This window comes from Galleria mellonella, unplaced genomic scaffold, assembly GCF_026898425.1.
Source record: "Galleria mellonella isolate WM207_F2 unplaced genomic scaffold, CSIRO_AGI_GalMel_v1 utg312, whole genome shotgun sequence".
Classification (NCBI taxonomy): Eukaryota; Metazoa; Arthropoda; class Insecta; order Lepidoptera; family Pyralidae; genus Galleria; species Galleria mellonella.
Genome location: NW_026442074.1, coordinates 2,874,871 through 2,893,312, shown reverse-complemented (window position 1 = coordinate 2,893,312; position 18,442 = coordinate 2,874,871). Strand labels below are relative to the sequence as shown.

At 34.1% G+C, this 18,442-nt stretch overlaps 1 protein-coding gene across 1 annotated transcript in view; it reads left to right on the top strand.

The window, feature by feature from the left end:
* The first annotated feature begins 1,971 nt into the window (after window positions 1–1,971).
* The window catches only part of LOC113515114 (uncharacterized protein CG3556), a 122,595-nt gene continuing 106,124 nt past the window's right edge, over window positions 1,972–18,442 (top strand). The window contains exon 1 of the mRNA XM_026899261.3: window positions 1,972–2,199. The gene's annotated coding sequence lies outside the window, so the exon portion shown is untranslated. The remainder of the gene's footprint in view (window positions 2,200–18,442) is intronic.

Here is an 18,442-nt window from a genome sequence, read left to right as displayed (position 1 = left end):
ATCGCTGGTTTTGGTGATGTATTAAGACAGACATTGCTGCCCATCTTTCGACAATTAGGTTCACTTAATCCTACAACACCCACGGGAAAAGAAGGGGTGGTCCATTCTATACCGAAACCACACAGCAATGTCTATGTTTTATTTCAACAATAATATGGCTGACGTACTAATACGGCTGCGATTTTTTCACGTATTTATAAATAATATATCAATTCTGACATATGACAATAGATGGCCGCGGACGCCACGTCCAGTACGCAGACGACGCAGGCAAATTGTTCTGCAAATGTAGGCACCTCGTACATAATAGATGAAGTCGTCTGCACGCCTGTCGTGGCGTTAAAGTGTGTGGAACGGCCCTTTTTAAAATCACTAACAAAATATATATATGTATTACTATATAGTAATCTGCTAATGCTTCTCACGGGTAGACAATAAATTAATTAGTATTTTACACTAGTTATATCCTACAGCTTCACTTGAAACAGTAGATAAAGTACATTATTGTAAATTTATTTCATTATTGTAAAATTCATTAGTAACTAAACAAAAATTTATATTCATACTACCAAATGATACTAAATATATCTATCTACTACAGAATGTCCTTACAAATAACGTTTACAGCTTTTTTGTAATTAGACAATACGAACATTATAAAGTGCTATAGGGCGAAGCGCGGACTTCGGCGTGGTACTTATAGGCACGTGCCGCCGGACGAGCCGGTACCTCCACACCGCTATGTCCCTGCGTTTTAAATCTGTAATATTTTTGAAAATATTCATTTAAATTACATGCTGTAAAGGGGCATATTGATCTATATTAAATGGACAATGTATTGAAGGTACTCAATTGGATAAAAATTAATGCTGTAAAAGCAGTCTGAAGGGCTTAACCTTTTCTTAGAGTTGATATATCTGATATAAGAATAAGATCGTTGACAGTAGTAACTAATCGCTAGAAATGAGAGTTGGTGTGGGCGTCACAGTGTATTCTATGATCCGTGGTTCATATCTATAAATGGTTACCATTCCCATCAGATGGAATATCATTTTTGTTTGTCATTCGCAGTAGTCATAAAAAATGTATGAATGATTAAATAAAAACCAAATTACTATTGCTTTAGTGTTGTCATTTTAATTACCATTTTTTCCATACAGTTTCCGGTCAGGTTATCTAACTTAAAAGCAAATGGTTTCAAAATATAACTTAAATTTAGTTTCACATACAATGCAATTTTCTTTCTCTTACCTTTTTAGGGTTTCCTACCAAAAAGGTACAAAGGAACCATTATGGTGCGACTTTCACCCACACGACACACACTTGGCTGTATCCCATCAGCTATTAATGTTATTGATTTCAAATTTGGAATAGTTTTGCATATCATTGTATAGAATCATATATTGCGATAGCACAGGGGGGTTACCCTGTCATTTTCACCTATTAAAAAATATCCCTTTATCATTATGTTCTTTTAGTCGCCTCTTACGACACCCACAGGAAAGAAAGGGGTGACCTATTCTATACCGGGACTACACGGCACGACTTCTATTGTCTATGATTAATTATTGAAAATATATATTTACCACAATAATAAAGTAGCCTATATCACTAAGGAAAAATATGCCTTTCTAACAGTGAAGGAATTTTCAAAATTGGATCATTAGTACCGGAGATTATCTCGAACATCTAACCTCTTTATATAGATTTACGTGGCCACAAAACGACTTCTGTCGATGTGAAACAAAAACAATTTTAATGTCCAGACAAGATCTCCACTGTAAATAACCTCAATCTATCTATGTGGGTACATTCTTTAAATGAACATCACTATACTCTTTCATAGAATCTCAGACCAAATTCAAATCTGAATTGAGTCTTATTTCGCGTGAACCACAATGTATCTCGCTCCATTACAAATGGGGAAACAATTTGTATCAAGGCAGAGAACGTCAGAAACTGCCGCGGAAATTATACGAATGAGCGTTTATTGGTACTGGGGGAGGATGCAACACCGAGAGATTGCATAGAAGGGTGTTTCCATCCCTCTGAAATCCCAAATCATTTTCAGTCTACGCTGGTCGGTGCGCGCGGGCGGTCGTGTCGCTTGCGTGGTGTTATCGCGATATCAGACCAAATTCCAACTCCGTGTTGTTCTTCTATAGTTGTTTAAAGCAGCGGGGAAGTTACACACACCCGGTAAGTAGCGTTAAGACAATGTTATGTGTATATCTGTTAAGGATTTAAACAAATTGGCGTTTCTTTGTTTTATAAGCAAACTTTGGTAGTTAATCCGCCGGGTCGTCCGTGGGGAGCACTTATTAAAAAACTTGAAGTTGTGATGGGTATTTTAAAAGGCGTTTCCCAGACGTTTCAAGCGTTATGGCCGGCACTACTCTTGGTTAATCAGGGCTGTAATATTTCGAGTCACTTTGCCGTGACGTGACACTTTGCTACTTACAGCGTCGTTTTGGTTTGAAATAAGTTGTGCTAGATGATAATCAAGTTTTCTATAAAAATATTTATCTATTTTATCCTTACTATATTACAAATATGCATGCGAGTTCTTTAGTTTGTTTATTTGTAAAAATATCTTTTAGTTGTTACAATTCATAGATTACTCTCAAGACATTACCAAAATGCAAAATTTGCATGTCTTATGAAAAAAAGTTAATAATCCAAATTGTGATGTTTGCAACACATTGGATGATATTAAACATATGATATCTCATTATAAAAAATACAAATCAGAAAAGGAAGCCTTCATACAGAAATATAGTCTAAGTAGACAAGATATTGGATTATTTATAAATATACTCACAGATCCACATTCCGAAACGCCAAAATCTATATTTGCTATATTTTTGTATCAATGATTCCCTCTATTAAAATATGTTACTAAAGTATGTGAAATAATAAAATAAAGTTAGGGTATGATAGGGCTGACATATTTTTATACGATAAAAGTCTAAATAAAAAAGATAAAAAAAATGTATCACAAGTTTTTTACAAGCAATTTCGTCACGCGCGTTTTCTTCTCCATTTCAAATACTACAAAATAAATCAAAACTTCATAGCAATTTGTTAAGCCATTAAGACGGTCGAGATGTAACGAACAAACTTACTTTCATTTTTATTTGCAATATTAGTAAGCATTTTCCCTAATCTTTAATCTCTAGGAGTAACTATATGCAGATGCCTCGGGATTGTTGTTATGACAGTCTATAAATATAGGCCTCCCCCTATGTTCGTATATGTATGTATATTATGTATTTTATAAGCAGTGGACGGATATAATATATATATATATATATATATATATATATATATATATATATATATATATATATATATATATATATATATATATACCTTTTTAGTTTCTTATATCCTAAGGTTATTATAAAAATATTGTTTTTACTCGTAGCAATAACATGCCTTATTTCATTTTTAAAAGTATACTCGTATTTTAAAATATACTTTTAAAAATATATATCGACTTCAAAGATAGAAGAATTTACTCATACCAGAGGGAGACTTTGTACAAAAGTCGATTGCTTGGGTACCTCTGTCCCATTCGTGTTTCAATTGTGAAGCATTTGTGTTTGCATGGCTGTGTTTCGGTTTGAAGGGTGGGATATAGCGTGAATTTACTAGGTACAGAGGAATAACACCTGAGTCCTCAGGAATAGCAACGCATGGGGGGTATCATGGGCGAAACTGTATACTCTGTTATGTCCATGGTACTGCTCATGTCTATAGGCGACGGTCACCACTTTCCATCAGGTGGACTGTCAGCTTGTCTGCCATTCTAAGTTGTATAAAAAAAATATTTTTTTATATAATTTTCAACCGACTTCAAAGAGAGAAGGTTCTCAATTCGATTGCATTTTTTATGTTTATAACCTCATAACTGCGTCAGTCGTAAACCGACGTGGATTTTTTATCTAAAAAGATATACAAATTGGTTCCATAGAAATTTAATCAAAATCGGTTCAGTGGTTTAGTTTTAAAATGAAAATAACTGATTTTGCCACAACTGAAATCATGGTTTTTGTGAAACGCATTATCATAGCCATCCACTTCTAAACATAGGCTATCCCTTATTTGGAAGGTTGGTCAGGAGTTGCCACGCTTGGCAGACGAGTTGGTAATACAACCTTGATATAGTAATCTATACTAATATAATAAAACGGGGGGAAAGGGATTACTAATGCTAGCAAAACACCCTATCAGGTCCACTTCCACACGGTTACTCCTGGAAACCATCGTGGTTAACTCTAGTGGAATTCGTTACGATGAATTAACTGACCTGCCTTTTCATCCTCACTTATCATCCCTCACTGGTGTCCCGCCAACATTTACCAATAACGCAGGCGGGGTTACCATTCCATTATCACCCATTAAAAAAAATGTATATAATAAAACGGAAGTACTTAATTGATTAATTGAACGCTCTAACCTTTAGAAGTGCCTGTCGGATTTAAAAAAAATATTTTTAAATTTGACAGTTTATTTTTTTAAGAACATTATTCAACGTCACGATGCGACCACGGACAGAGTCGCGGTAAAAAGCCAGTTATTAATATAATAATTATATTCACCGGTTCTGTTGAGTGAAACGTCTCGAGTTTTGGGTTTGTCGTTAACTTTGAACAATTGGCGACACGCCATCGTATAACTGAATGTTAACGAGTTTGAACTTCTCACCTTCCTTCTATCCTGGTAAATTTTAAGATGTACGTTCTGAATTATATAGGTATATAATTCAAAATATATTGTTTATTTCGAATAAATAAATAAATATTTATTTTTATTGTTTTGATTTCTGTCTTGCACTACCGCTGCCCACTCACAACTTCCTATGCCGCTGTGTTTTTTTTTAAAGGGTGATAATGGAATGGTAACCACACCTGCGCTATCGGTATACACCGGCGAGGCACCAGTGAAGGATGATAAGTGAGGATGAAGCAGGTCAGTTAGCCCATCGTGACGAATTCAACAAGAATTGTTCACGATGGTTTCCAGGGGGAACCACGTGGATGTCGACCTAATAGGGCATATTGCTAGCAATGAGGCTGTCAAACTCCATTGCTAACAATCACTTTCCCCCCAGTTATGCCGCTGTGTTAGCTTGACTGGAAGAAATCTAGTTTAGAGGAGAGTTCACATTTGCTTTCATTGTTTCCAATTGTTATTATTACTGTATATGTTAGTGCAGTAAAGAGTATTATATCTTTATTACATTTATTACTTTTTGATGATTAAATCATGAACGAACCGATTTTTGACTGACTTTATTTCAACCTAACTCTAATGCCCGCCAGCGTTTAACGATAGCATAGGTTACAATCTCATTATCATCCCATTAGAATCATTCACCATTATCATCCTATCAACCGTTAACTGTCCACTTCTGAACATAGACCTCTCCCATAGATTACCATAAGAAAAAGTCCCATGCCTCCTGCATTCACTGGCTCCCTGCAATGTATTTGACGCTGCTCCAAGTACCGCTATTTGTAATCGTTAAACAAAAACCGTTCTTCTTTTTCAACCGACTTCAAAAATAAGGAGGTTATCTATTCGGCTGTATTTTTTTATATTTGTTACCTCATAACTCTGTTAGTTGTGAACCAATTTGGAAAATTATATTTTCGTCTTAAATTATATCCTTTCAGATGGCAAACAAATTAAGTAATTCCATATTTTATAACATGATTATATATTGCCATGTCTATACTATAAGTGTTTTTTTGTAACAAATTATATGTATGTAACATTATTATTGTACCAATAAATAAATAAAAAAGACATTTTAGGATTAAATATATACTTACAGATTGATCCCATAGATATTTTATCAAAATCGATTCGAGATCGAGTAGTTTAATTTTTAAATAAAAAAAATGGTTAAAAAATAAAAATAATGGTTTTGCCACAATTGAAGCTTTTTGTGTATTGTGTTATATTCCAATTTATAGGTTATAATAAAATAACAAAATAACACTTCGGTTAATACTCGAGGCAGTTAAATGGTAACATTTATTAGTTAACATGTAACTACGTAAACAGATATAGGGTAATAAAAGTTGAACCCACTGTTTTACGCGTCCGATCCTATTGGCAAATGGTTACTTAAGCTGTATTAACGATGAAAGGGCGTCATAGTATTTTGTATAGCTATTTTGGATTAGTTATTATATTGTCTATGATAAATCTAAAATAAATAAATAAAATAAAAAAAAATCACATCTACCGCAAGCAAATCAACTGGCTCCCAATAAGCTACTGACGTGACATGCACATCCTACCCTGCACAAGATTTTGTTTGACCCTTTCGCCCCAGATTACCTTAGAGAGAGATATTCCTATAGAATCTACCACACCTACGCAAAATTTTCTACTGTGCAAACTGCTAGACTTTGGAATTTCCTCCAAATGATATAAGAATGACAGAGACCGTCCATGCCTTCAAAGCTCAAACAAAAAGATTTTACGGTACAATTGACAGTTGAGTTATATATATATATATATATATATATATATATATATATATATATATATATATATATATATATATATATATATATATGTATAATAGGTATTCTTTATTTATATAAGTATTAATACTATATATTTTTTATATATGTTATGTTTTATAATTAGGAGTATGTGCTTAGGTGAACTGTACTTAAATAAATATACCTACCATTATTAAGATATTATTAAGATATATATAGTTTTTTTAATTTTCTTTTTATGCATCTTAGAATGGAAAACAAGCTCACGGCCCGCCTGATGGAAAGTGGTAACTGTCGCCTATAGACATGAGCAGTACTATGGACATAACAGAGTATACTGTTTCACCCATGATACTCTTGCGACACGCGTTGCCATTTCTAAGGATTCAGGTGTTATTCTTCTGTACCCTGTAAATTTACTGGCATATCCCACTCTTTAAACCGAAACACAGCCATGCAAACACAACTGCTTTACGCTAAAAACATGTCTGTAAATTGTTTAATTACAATTTCGCTATATTAAATAAGATATTTAGGAATATTTTTTTTGATGGGTGAAAATGGTATGGTAACCCCGCCTGCGCTAACGGAATACGCTGGCAGAGCATCAGTGAAGGTTGATAGATGAGAACGAAAACAGGCCAATTAGCCCATCATGATGAATTCATCAGGAATTTACCATGATAGTTTCCAGGAAGAACCGCGAGGAGGTCGACCTGGTTGGGTATATTGCTAGCAATAGGATTCTCAGTCTCTATTACTAACAATCCCTTTCCCCCCAAGATATTTAGGAATATGTTCATTAATTGGGATACAAAACTGGCCTATGGATTCCATCCCATATAGCATTTGTATACCAAAATCAATTGTAATTGGTTAAGCCGTAAATGCATTAAGAGGTAACAAACAAACTCACATTCACATTATTGTATTACTAATGATCCGCCGCGACTGCGCACAGGTAGAGCAGCAGTATTTCCGAACCGATACGACAACATAACCTTCAAGAAAAGAGTATATTCCTTTTTAAAAGGCCGGCAGCACACCTGCAATGCCGCTGGTGTTGTGGGTGATCATGGGTGGCGGTAGTCACTTACCATCAGGTGAGCTGCATGCTCGTTTGCCCCCTGTGTTGTAAAAAGAAAAGATAGCGTTTTCAAAATAACATATAACCTATGTTATAGGTGAAAGAATATTTCAAATCAGTCGAGTATATTTTGAGTTCATCCATTGTAAATAAATAATCAAATCTTTTCTGTTCTTACATTTTTTTTATATATAAACTTTAACAATTTATTTATTATTCTGCATCATCATCACCATATCAGCCTTTAAACTGTCCACTGCTGACACAAGCCACCTCCTTGGGGGGTTTTGCCAGTAGTTGCCACGCTTGGCAGGCGAAGTGGCAACCGCAGTTAGGCTTTGGAGATGTTTTAAAAGGGACGCTGCTGCCCATCCCTCGGTCTCACTTTGTCGCCTCTTACAACACGACGAAAGGAAGGGGGTAGCTCATTCTATGCCGGGACCACACGGCAATTTTTATTATTTATTGATTTTGTTTATTTTTTAAGTAAATCAAATTTGACAAATTGATTTTTTTTGTTATTTAGTTTATTATATATATCTAATATACGTAGGTATTGCGAATCAGGAGATCAGAAAGATGTAGTAGGTATCTTACTTTATCTGGAAGTAATTTAATTTGCTAAATATAGAGAGGCTATTTGGAAATGAGTTTTTGCTCCAGTCTGTGGAATCTTTTCTTTGTATCTATGCGTAATAAAAAGTTTATTTATGTAATCTTAAGTAGTTAATAGATTTTTTAGCGTTCCACGTGATTTCTTTAATAATTTTATGTCATCAATATAAAAAAAAATATTTTCTTAGCGTAATTACTTGCCTGATATGCGTAGATATATAAACCAGGATAACAGAAAGATGTAGTAGGTATCTCGCTTCATCGAAAAGTAATTTAATTTAATTTGCAAAATATAGAAAAGCTATTATTTGGAAATGAGTTTATACTTCAGTCGATTTACTTTTTATAGCTGAGTGACTCATGTATAATGGACCTAGATGCCTGGAGCCTATAATGAAGATGCCATTGTAAAGTCGTTTGGGAGCAGGGTACAAATTTTCTTGGAAAATAATATATAAATTATTGTATTCAATAAAAAATCTTCGACATTATATATAGATATAATATAGATACTTACTTTTTAGATACGACAGGTTTGTAATCAAAATGAAAACCAAATATCTAGTTTCTTACCGTCTCAAAATTAACCAAATATTTGCACGCCTCCAAAGTTGTTGAATGTATATGGGCAATGTATACATACATACATATATCTGTCACGCCTATCTCCCATTAGGGTAGGCAGAAACAATGGAACACCAAATGCTTCGATTAAAACAAACATCTTTTGCTTCTTTTACATTCATCAATCTTTTCATACACGCTCGCCGGTTACGGGTACTTTTAATTTGATCCTTCTTCAGCACGTCGCCTATTAAAAATGTATATCTCTTTTATTTGAAAATCACCTATATCCTTGCAAGATGAATTCATTTTATTTTGTTAAAATATCTTAAATTTCACACAGCTACAGGTGTAGTCCGTGCTTGTCAGTAACAACTGCAAATTTCGTCATAGTCGTAAAATACTGACAGATCTTTATACTGATACAGATACAGATACAGATCTGTCAGTATTCTACGACTATGACGATTTGTGTGCGTAGATTTTATACGAAATTGTTCACATAGTTTGGTATCTAACGCATTTGGGCTAGTATTCCGGAGAATATGAAGGACATAATGTCGTACAAACACGCCGTTGTAATACCATTCACACATTAATTTAAAAGTGGATAGTTGTTCATTTAAAAAAATATTTTAATATACTAAAATTTGTTTCGTGTGCTGAGTTCGCATTTCTTTTTTCAAAAAAAGGAGGTTCCCAATTCGATTGTATTTTTTTATGTTTGTTACCTTATCTCCGTCATTTATAAACCTATATGGGCATTTTTTTTTTCATTTTAATATTTTTTTTCTCCAGATTAGTTCTATAGAAATGTAATAGAAACCGGTTCAGTACTTTAGTTTGGGGGGTAATGGGATCTAACTGACCCGTTGCTAGTATTATCAGGTCAACCTTCACGCGTTTCCCCCTGAAAACCATTGTGATTATTTCTATCATCCCTAACTGGTGCCCCACTAGCGTATACCGATTGCGCGGGCGTGGTTACCATTTCATTATCATCTTTTAAAAAAAAGTACTTTAGTTTTTAAATAAAAGTAACTCTAGTTACAATTTAAGTCGATTTTTTTAGCACCATCTTATTTGTATCCAACTGGATCATCGACTACCAGAGCTTCATAAATCATAAGCAAGTTAAAAGATACACGTATATAAACGTTTACCGAGTTGTCGCCGTGATTAGACCCGTACACTAGGCACCCGTTACGCTTGATATGTCGTCCCGCGCTGCCGTTCGCCGCGCGGCGTCTACCAATTTATCACATGTCTTACTTGATGGTGATATTTTTCTTTGGAACATTAGCTCCGTGTGTGAGGTGAGGTTTGCGACCTTTTCCTCGTTGCTCGTTACGTACCTACCTACGTCACGGATGGGAATTTTTTACTTCCTCGTATGTATCACAGTGTGATATAATAAATAAACACTTGATACTTATTTCACACTAGGTATCGCCTGCGTCTTTACTCGTATAAATTAGGATAAAAAATATTATAATAATATATTACAATATAAGTCTATCAGTGTAATAAATTACATCTAAATCCAGCCAACTTTTTAAGCTCAATTGAATAATAAACATTCAATATTTTTATAAACTTACATTTATAGTATAAATCTTATTATAGTATGTCACGAGACACTATAAGTCAGTCACGATTGACTATAAGTCAGTCACGATTGACTATAAGTCAGCCACGACTGACTGTAAGTCAGCCACGACTGACTGTAAGTCAGCCACGACTGACTGTAAGTCAGCCACGTCTGACTATTAAAACAAAGCTGAAGTTATTAAGTTTAAAAAGCTGAAATTTTGTACATAAGTTTATTTTATAATCTATCCACTAAAAAACTAAAACAGACAATACGTAAAACACGACAAGATGCGTGTAAAGCTACAACAATAGCTAGTATATTAATAGTATAGTGAGATTTTCACTATAATCAGTAATGGGAATTCGGCCTGCGATCAGATAGTGTACAGCCAACGCTACGGCATAATGACGCGAGCCACAGATAGTGATTATGTACATTAAACCTACCATCATTAATTACAACCCTGGCAGCTTAATCTAATGGTCGATATATTGAACGATATTACATACACGAGTTACATGGTCGTAGATTTAACATGTAACATCACAAACATTAGTTAGATTAGTCATATTATAAACATTTCTGAAATGTCAGTCAACTGACTTTGTGCACGACCCACCTTTTTGGTTACCTTTTTATATTTATTAATAAAAGTTTTTTTTTTTTTGTGACATGTAGTAATTTTACATATTTTGTACTGTTCTTTTTTTTTTCTTTTTTTTAAAGAAAGTAAGAAACTTCATTCTATAAACACTATATGACTACACCCATACAGGGTTAAAAAAATATTTAAAAATTATAATAAAGATACTGCACAAAAAAAAATATAAATAATGAAAATAAAAAAAAATGCATATTATAACAGTTTCATCGAAAATCGAGTGTGTGTGCGTGCGTCGCAATACTTGCAAAATGTGGTCCGTGTTCAGCATTTTGCTGTAGCGTTAGGGACAATAAAGCGCTGATTTTCAGCAAGAGCCTCGGCAACCCGCGAGGTACTAGTAATAACGATAAATTTTGATAAGTTTGACTAATACAGTGGTGTGCTTAAAGTGTGTTGTGTAAAAGCTATGCAAAAAATAAAAGAAACATAATAAATTTGTGGTAGGTATATAAAAAAATTATGGCATTGCTTTGTGTACGTATTTTCATAATTATATTACCTTCCTAAAGACACCGTGTTTCTCTCCCAGCATACAGCCCTTTCGCCCACAAACTTCACTAATAAATATGAACTTACCTTCCAAATTCCAGCATTCTAGACTTGGTAGTTTTGGCTCTTAGATTATATACAGTGTCTCCATAGAAATGCTACGAGAAAAACGGGTCAACTTTTTCATACAATTTTGCGTGATAAATAGTTATGAGTGATTCCTTTGTAACTTCTATATTTATTTTGTCTTATAAATTCTGCATATTTTTAATGCGTAATTATTCACTTTATTTATTAAATAATACGTAAAGATACATTTTATGCGTAAGTATTTAGAACACTGACAAAATAGCGAGTCAGCTAATTTGGCAATTAGTTGACAAAAAGTTGACCCGTATTTGAGACTCGATACTCTATCTATATAATCTAAATTCGGGTTGTATTAATAGTCAGCCGGATCAGGATAAATGACTTCCGAACTTGATGAATTGAGAAACTTCCCCTATTTTTGAAGTCATATGTGTTTCCTTCATCTGTGCAAATTTTATTAGCTGATGTATCATTTAATTGTGTAATTATCTTGTGTTTTTCAAAGTTATATATTTGCTTTAAATAAATACATAAACAAAAAACTATTTCTATTCTAATAAAAAATTATAAGTGAATGTACAAAAACATATAAATAAATAAATGCAACTAAAAAATAAAATGAGAGACTTATTAGTGAAGATATCAAATCTAGTGAGCTCAGAAACAGTTTCGACTGGCCCCAGTTCAGGAGAGGTCAAGAATTGCGCGCGTAATGGACAAATGGGTGTTACAATGAGATAATGATCAGCCGGCTGCAAGTGACACAGTTGTCGGACCGTTTGAGTCGCGTATGACGAAGTGCAAGGAAGACGTCAGTTGACTCCTCGCAAAAAAATAAACTAAACAACAGGCGAGCAAGTATATGAAGTAATATGGAATGTAGCAGTGAAATTACTGGGTACGGAGGCATAATCCATAGTAAAGATATTATGAGAATCACAGTGTACTCTCTATGATGTCCATGGTGCTGTTCATGTTTATATGTAACCATTTCCTATCAGACAGGCCGTCAGCTGTAAAAAAAAAAACCAGTAGATTTTTAATCCCGAAAAATAAGTATAAAAGTAATGTCAAAATTATAAAGTAGTATAAACCCAGTTAATTTTAAATTTTCGCGTTGTTTATTTTATGCTATTTAAACCCTTCTTTGCATGATTTATTTTATTGGTAAAATCAATCAAGTTGATATAATTCATGTTCATAATTAAAGGAAAAATGGTTAAAAAAATAAATTTGACATCTATGTTTTTTTCTGCAATGGACATTAAAAAGACACGATTAACTTGAAGTGAACTTGTTCTTTTATATAATTTTTGGGCATTCAATGTTATGATGGAAATTTCTACCATTATGCAAAGAAGGGTATTTAACCCTTTAAATACACTATCGGGACCTAACGCGATGAAAAATGTTTCCAACTAAATATTAGAAATTTACTTTAATAAGTTGTATCATCTACTATCATTGTTTTAGCTTTAATAAAACTTTTTATATTAGTTTTTCTTAAATATCTCCCATATAAACATATCGTTACCAGAGGGAGACTTTGTACAAAAGTCATTAGCTCGGGCACCTCTGTCCCATTCATGTTTCTGCCGTGAAGCAGTCGTGTTGGCATGTTTATTTCGGTTTGAAGAGTGAGACATGGCAGTGAATTTACAGGGTACAGAGGAATAACACCTGAGTCCTCAGGAATGGCAACGCATGAGGGGGGGGGGGGGGTATCTCGGTCGAAACAGTATACTCTGTTATGTCCATGGTACTATTATACTTATGTCTATAGGTGACGGTTACTACTTTCCATCAGGTGGGCCGTCAGCTTGTTTGCCATTATAAATTGCATAAAAAAAATCGCCTACATATATTTTTATAATATTAGTAAAAAGTAAGAGAAGACTGGGTGGTCCCAGCATAGAATAAGCCATCCCTTCCTTTCCCGTGGGTGTCGTAAGAGGTGACTAAGGGAACTTAATGTTGGAGAAATGGCCAGCAGCGTCCCTTTTAAAACATCTCCAAAACCTAACTGCAGTTGCCAAACCGCCTGCCAAACGTGGCAACTACTGGCAAAACTCCCCTTATAGGGAAGGCTTATGTACAGTAGTGGACAGTTAACGGTTGATATGGTAAAAATATTATTTATTTTATTTATTATATACTTGTGTATATATATAAATAACAAAAAACCCATGGTTTTGTTTGCACGGAGTTCGCATCCATCCATTCTCGTTGAAAAAATAAAACGCGATAATACAAAAAGAAATATCAGCATATTGCAGTTGGACAAAGGAAGGGATGGAAAGAGTCGTAAAAATATTTTCAAAGTAAATATATGAAGGAAAACGGCGCAATATATCAATATTATTAAATAAAAACAAAAAGTTACTTCGAACTGTGGCCGCTGTTGCTAAAGTTATGGAAAATATATAATAATAAAATATAAACTTATTAAAAATTCAAAAATGCCCCTACACAAATAGATAAAAAAGAGCTGGTGACCTTTAAACGCCTGAAAAGATCTTCATAAATTGTAGCTTAAAACTCAGTCTCACATCGGCTTTCAAACAAAAACCGCATTGTAATCGGTCCATTAATTTAGGAGAAACTTATTACATCCCTCTTTGAGATGAGGGCAAGGTATTTCTCGTTTCTTCACATAGCTCGAAGAACCGACGACCGATGGGGAAGAAAGGTTTTCAAGTGGTACAGGCAAACGCAGTGTAGGACGACCTCCCTCCTGTTATAACGACCTATGTAACGACCTCAAATTCATGACAGGGAGTCAGTTGATGTAGGTGGCTCGGGACCGTTCCTTATGTCAATCTATGGAGGTGGCCTTTGTACAGCAGATGACAGAAGAACGGCTGATACATTAATGGTAATAATAATGTATTTCTACAGTGGAAACTATGGCTAAAAGTAAAAACTTGCAAAAATAATTTAATTTAAAAAAATTGTTGATTTTTTAGTACTGTCACACATTCTCTTATTTCTTTGATTTATTTAAATATTTTTATTACGATATATATATATATATATATATATATATATATATATATATATATATATATATATATATATATATATATATATTTTGTATACGTTTATATTGTTTAATTATATGTTTATAATATATTAATATGTTAAGTATTATTGAATGAATGAATGATTATACTTTACTTGCATTATACAATATAGGAAATAAGCAAGACAATTTACAAACACAACGATACAATTGTAAAAGTACAGTAAGGCGGTCTTATTGCTGAGAGCAATCTTTTCAAGACAACCTTAAGGTAATGGACTAATTGTTGTACAAGTAGGTATGATAGTACTGTATAATTAAGTATTATTCTTATATATTACTTTGTGAACTCTTTAATGCGCCGCCTACCTATTTTATATTTCTGTTTGCCTGGTTAGTTGACTGATAGAGAACACTATCTGTTAAAATCAATAATAAAAAAAAATTTAAAAGACTATATTGTTAGATCAGAGTTTTCCGTTATTCAAAATCTATGGAATGTTGGTTTATTTTCATTGTGATTTGCAATATCATTTTTTCCTCAATAGAAAAGGGAACAGAGTAAGTCAAGCGAGTGTAGGACTGTAGGGTTACCGAACTACAAGAATTTTTGTGACATGTCCGGAATTAAGCCAGGGGCCTGAGGAAAAATTATGATAGAACTGTTCGGAATCCGAAGAATTTATATATTAAAAAAGTTATTAATTATTATATTAATCAAGTTGATATCAAAAATTTATAATAATGAATACTTAAGTATGTAATTAATTTATTCAGTTAGCCGTAATTTTTTACGATTTTTAAACATTGACCTTTTATTTCTTTTATGTTTACATTTCATTTTATCAGAGATATTACTGTTGGAAATTTACTAAATAATCTGGGGCATTAGCCTCCTTTATTAATTTACAGACAGATAAACAGAAATATAGATTGTTAATAATAGGGATTAGCAACTTATTTGCTGAGTATACAGCATCTGGGTATACGGTATCGACCTCCACGCGGTTCCCCTGGAAACTATCATGGTTTTTTAATGGATGATAATGGAATGGTTACCCTGCCTACGCTAATGGTATATGCTGGCGGGGCACCAGTGAGGGATAAGTGAGGATGAAAAGGCAGGTCAGATAGCTTATCGTGATGAATAACACCTGGAATTCAACACGATGGTTTCCAGGAAGACCACGTGGAGGTAGACCTGATAGGGTAGAGTTGCAATGGGATTGGTAATCCGCACTACAACTCCCCCCCCCCAAATCACAGTTAGTTGCTGATGATTACGTCCCGAAGGGTCGACTGACTTGTCTTCATCTTTATATGTCATTCCTCTAGCATGTACAACCAACGTACAACCCGCCATAAACTAAAATTTCATCCCAACCATCTGGACGAGTGGCGGTCCTCCACCGTGCATTTTTCAAGGCACTTTCTTCCACGCACAACCACTCTTTGGAATCAACTTCCAGCATATATTAATGCCGTAGGTGCTGTGGGTGACCATGGGCGGCGGTAGTCACTTACCATCAGGTGAGCCGCATGCTCGTTTGCCCCCTGTGTTGTAAAAAAAAAATGTAGGCGCATTTTATATTACATATATTAATTTATTTAAAAAAGATTTTGATCCACAAAAAAACCAACTTTCAGTTGTGGCAAAACCACTTATTTTGATTTAAAAGAGAACTATTAAATATATTTTGATAAAATTTCTACGAGACCAATCTATAAATACATCATCACTACAGTATAAAACAAAGTCGCTGTCGCTGTCTGTCCGTCCCTATGTATACCAGAGGGAGACTTTGTACGAAAGTCGATTGCGTGGGTACCTCTGTCCCATTCGTGTTTCAACCGTGAAGCAGTTGTGTTTGCATGGCTGTGTTTCGGTTTGAAGGGTGGGATATGGCGTGAATTTACTGGGTACAGAGGAATAACACCTGAGTCCTCAGGAATGGCAACGCATGGGGGTATCATGGTTGAAACAGTATACTCTGTTATGTCCATGGTACTGCTTATGTCTATAGGCGACGGTTACCACTTTCCATCAGGTGGGCCGTCAGCTTGTTTGCCATTCTAAGTTGTATAAAAAAAAAAAAAAAAAAAAAAATGCTTAAATATTTAAAACTACACAACGGATTTTGAAGCGGTTTTTTTAATAGATAAAGTAATTCAAGAGAAAGATTTATATGTATAACACATGCATAATATTGTAGAGAAACACTGATAAATTTAGAGGTTTCTAATGTGATGTGATGTAATGTGTACCCGCGCGAAGCCGGGGCGGGTCGCTAGTTTCAAATAAAAAAAGAATTTTTCAAATCGGTTTATAACTGTCGGAGTTATGAAGTAACAGACATAAAAAAAATCGAATTGAGAATTTGCTTCTTTATAAAATCGGTTGATAAAAAATGTATTTGGTGACAACCCTAAGTATTAACAATGGTCGAACATCGCCGCGAGAGATCGAGAGGCCCCGAGTGGTCTGCCACTGACAGAAGCCCCGATGCGAATGGCTCATTATGCCCACATCCATTTTTATTTTACTCTGCATTTCGCCTCAAAAACTATGTCAATAAAGTTTTTTACCTACTCATACCTACTGGGAGAAGGGATTGTTAGTAATGCGGACTGCCAATCCCATGCTAACAGTATACCTTATCCGGTCGACCTCCCCGTGGTCCCTTGGAAACCATCTTGCTGAATTCCAGGTCATCACGACGGGCTAACTAACCTACCATTTCATTCTCACATATCATCCCTCACTGGCGCCCCGCTAGCGTATATCGTTAGCACAGACGGGGTTACCATACATTTATCATACATTTAAAAAAACTCATCGCTTAGGAGCGTGGACCTGCCTTAGCAATTCCATAATTAGTTTACAATTAATTAGTTTAGTTTATTATTTTTTATTTCATTAGTTTGATGGATGGAAAATGGCAGTGAATTTACAGGGTACAGAGGAATAACACTTGTGTTCTCAGAAATGGCAACACAAGAGAAGTATTATGGGTGAAACAGTATATTCTGTTATGTCCATAGACCTGCACATGTCTATAGGCGAAGGTTACCGCTTTCCATCAGATGGACCGTCAGCTTTATTGCCATTCTAAGTTGTATAAAAAATTAAAAAATAAATATTCCTTCGCCCGTTCAGCGCCACCAGAACACCCTTTGTCTGGCCCCCAAAACGGGTAGTCCAATAATATAAAACAGAGTGTACAAGGATACCATAAGTATTAAGATAATCTTATTTAACACATAGTTATACAGAAGAAAAGGAATTTAGCTAAGATAAGCGAATATTACTAATTGTATAATTACTAAATTATCAGCAACTATCTCCTATCGAGAGCTTTATACTGAAGTTAAGCTAATATATTTTTTATGCAACTTAAAATGACAAACATGTTAACGGCCCACTTGATGAAAATACTGACAATATTTATTTTTTTAACTATTTATTGCATCAAAAATATAAAAATTTACAATGACAATTAGACAATTCAAGTGAAATACAATAGTACAACGTACAGATATCATGGACATAATGGAGAATGCATGAATGTTGCCATTCTTAAACCGTTATGCCTCCATAAATAAAATATATATTTGTATTTTATCTTTTGTTTTAAATTTAAAAAAAATATATTTACTTTGATTGTATGAATTCGATTGTTAATTAACGTGTGTCATAAATTATTCAAATAAAATGTTTATCAATCTATTGTATTTATCTACCTTATAATTTTACTATTTTATTCTACCCTTCAAATCAAAAAACAGCCATGCA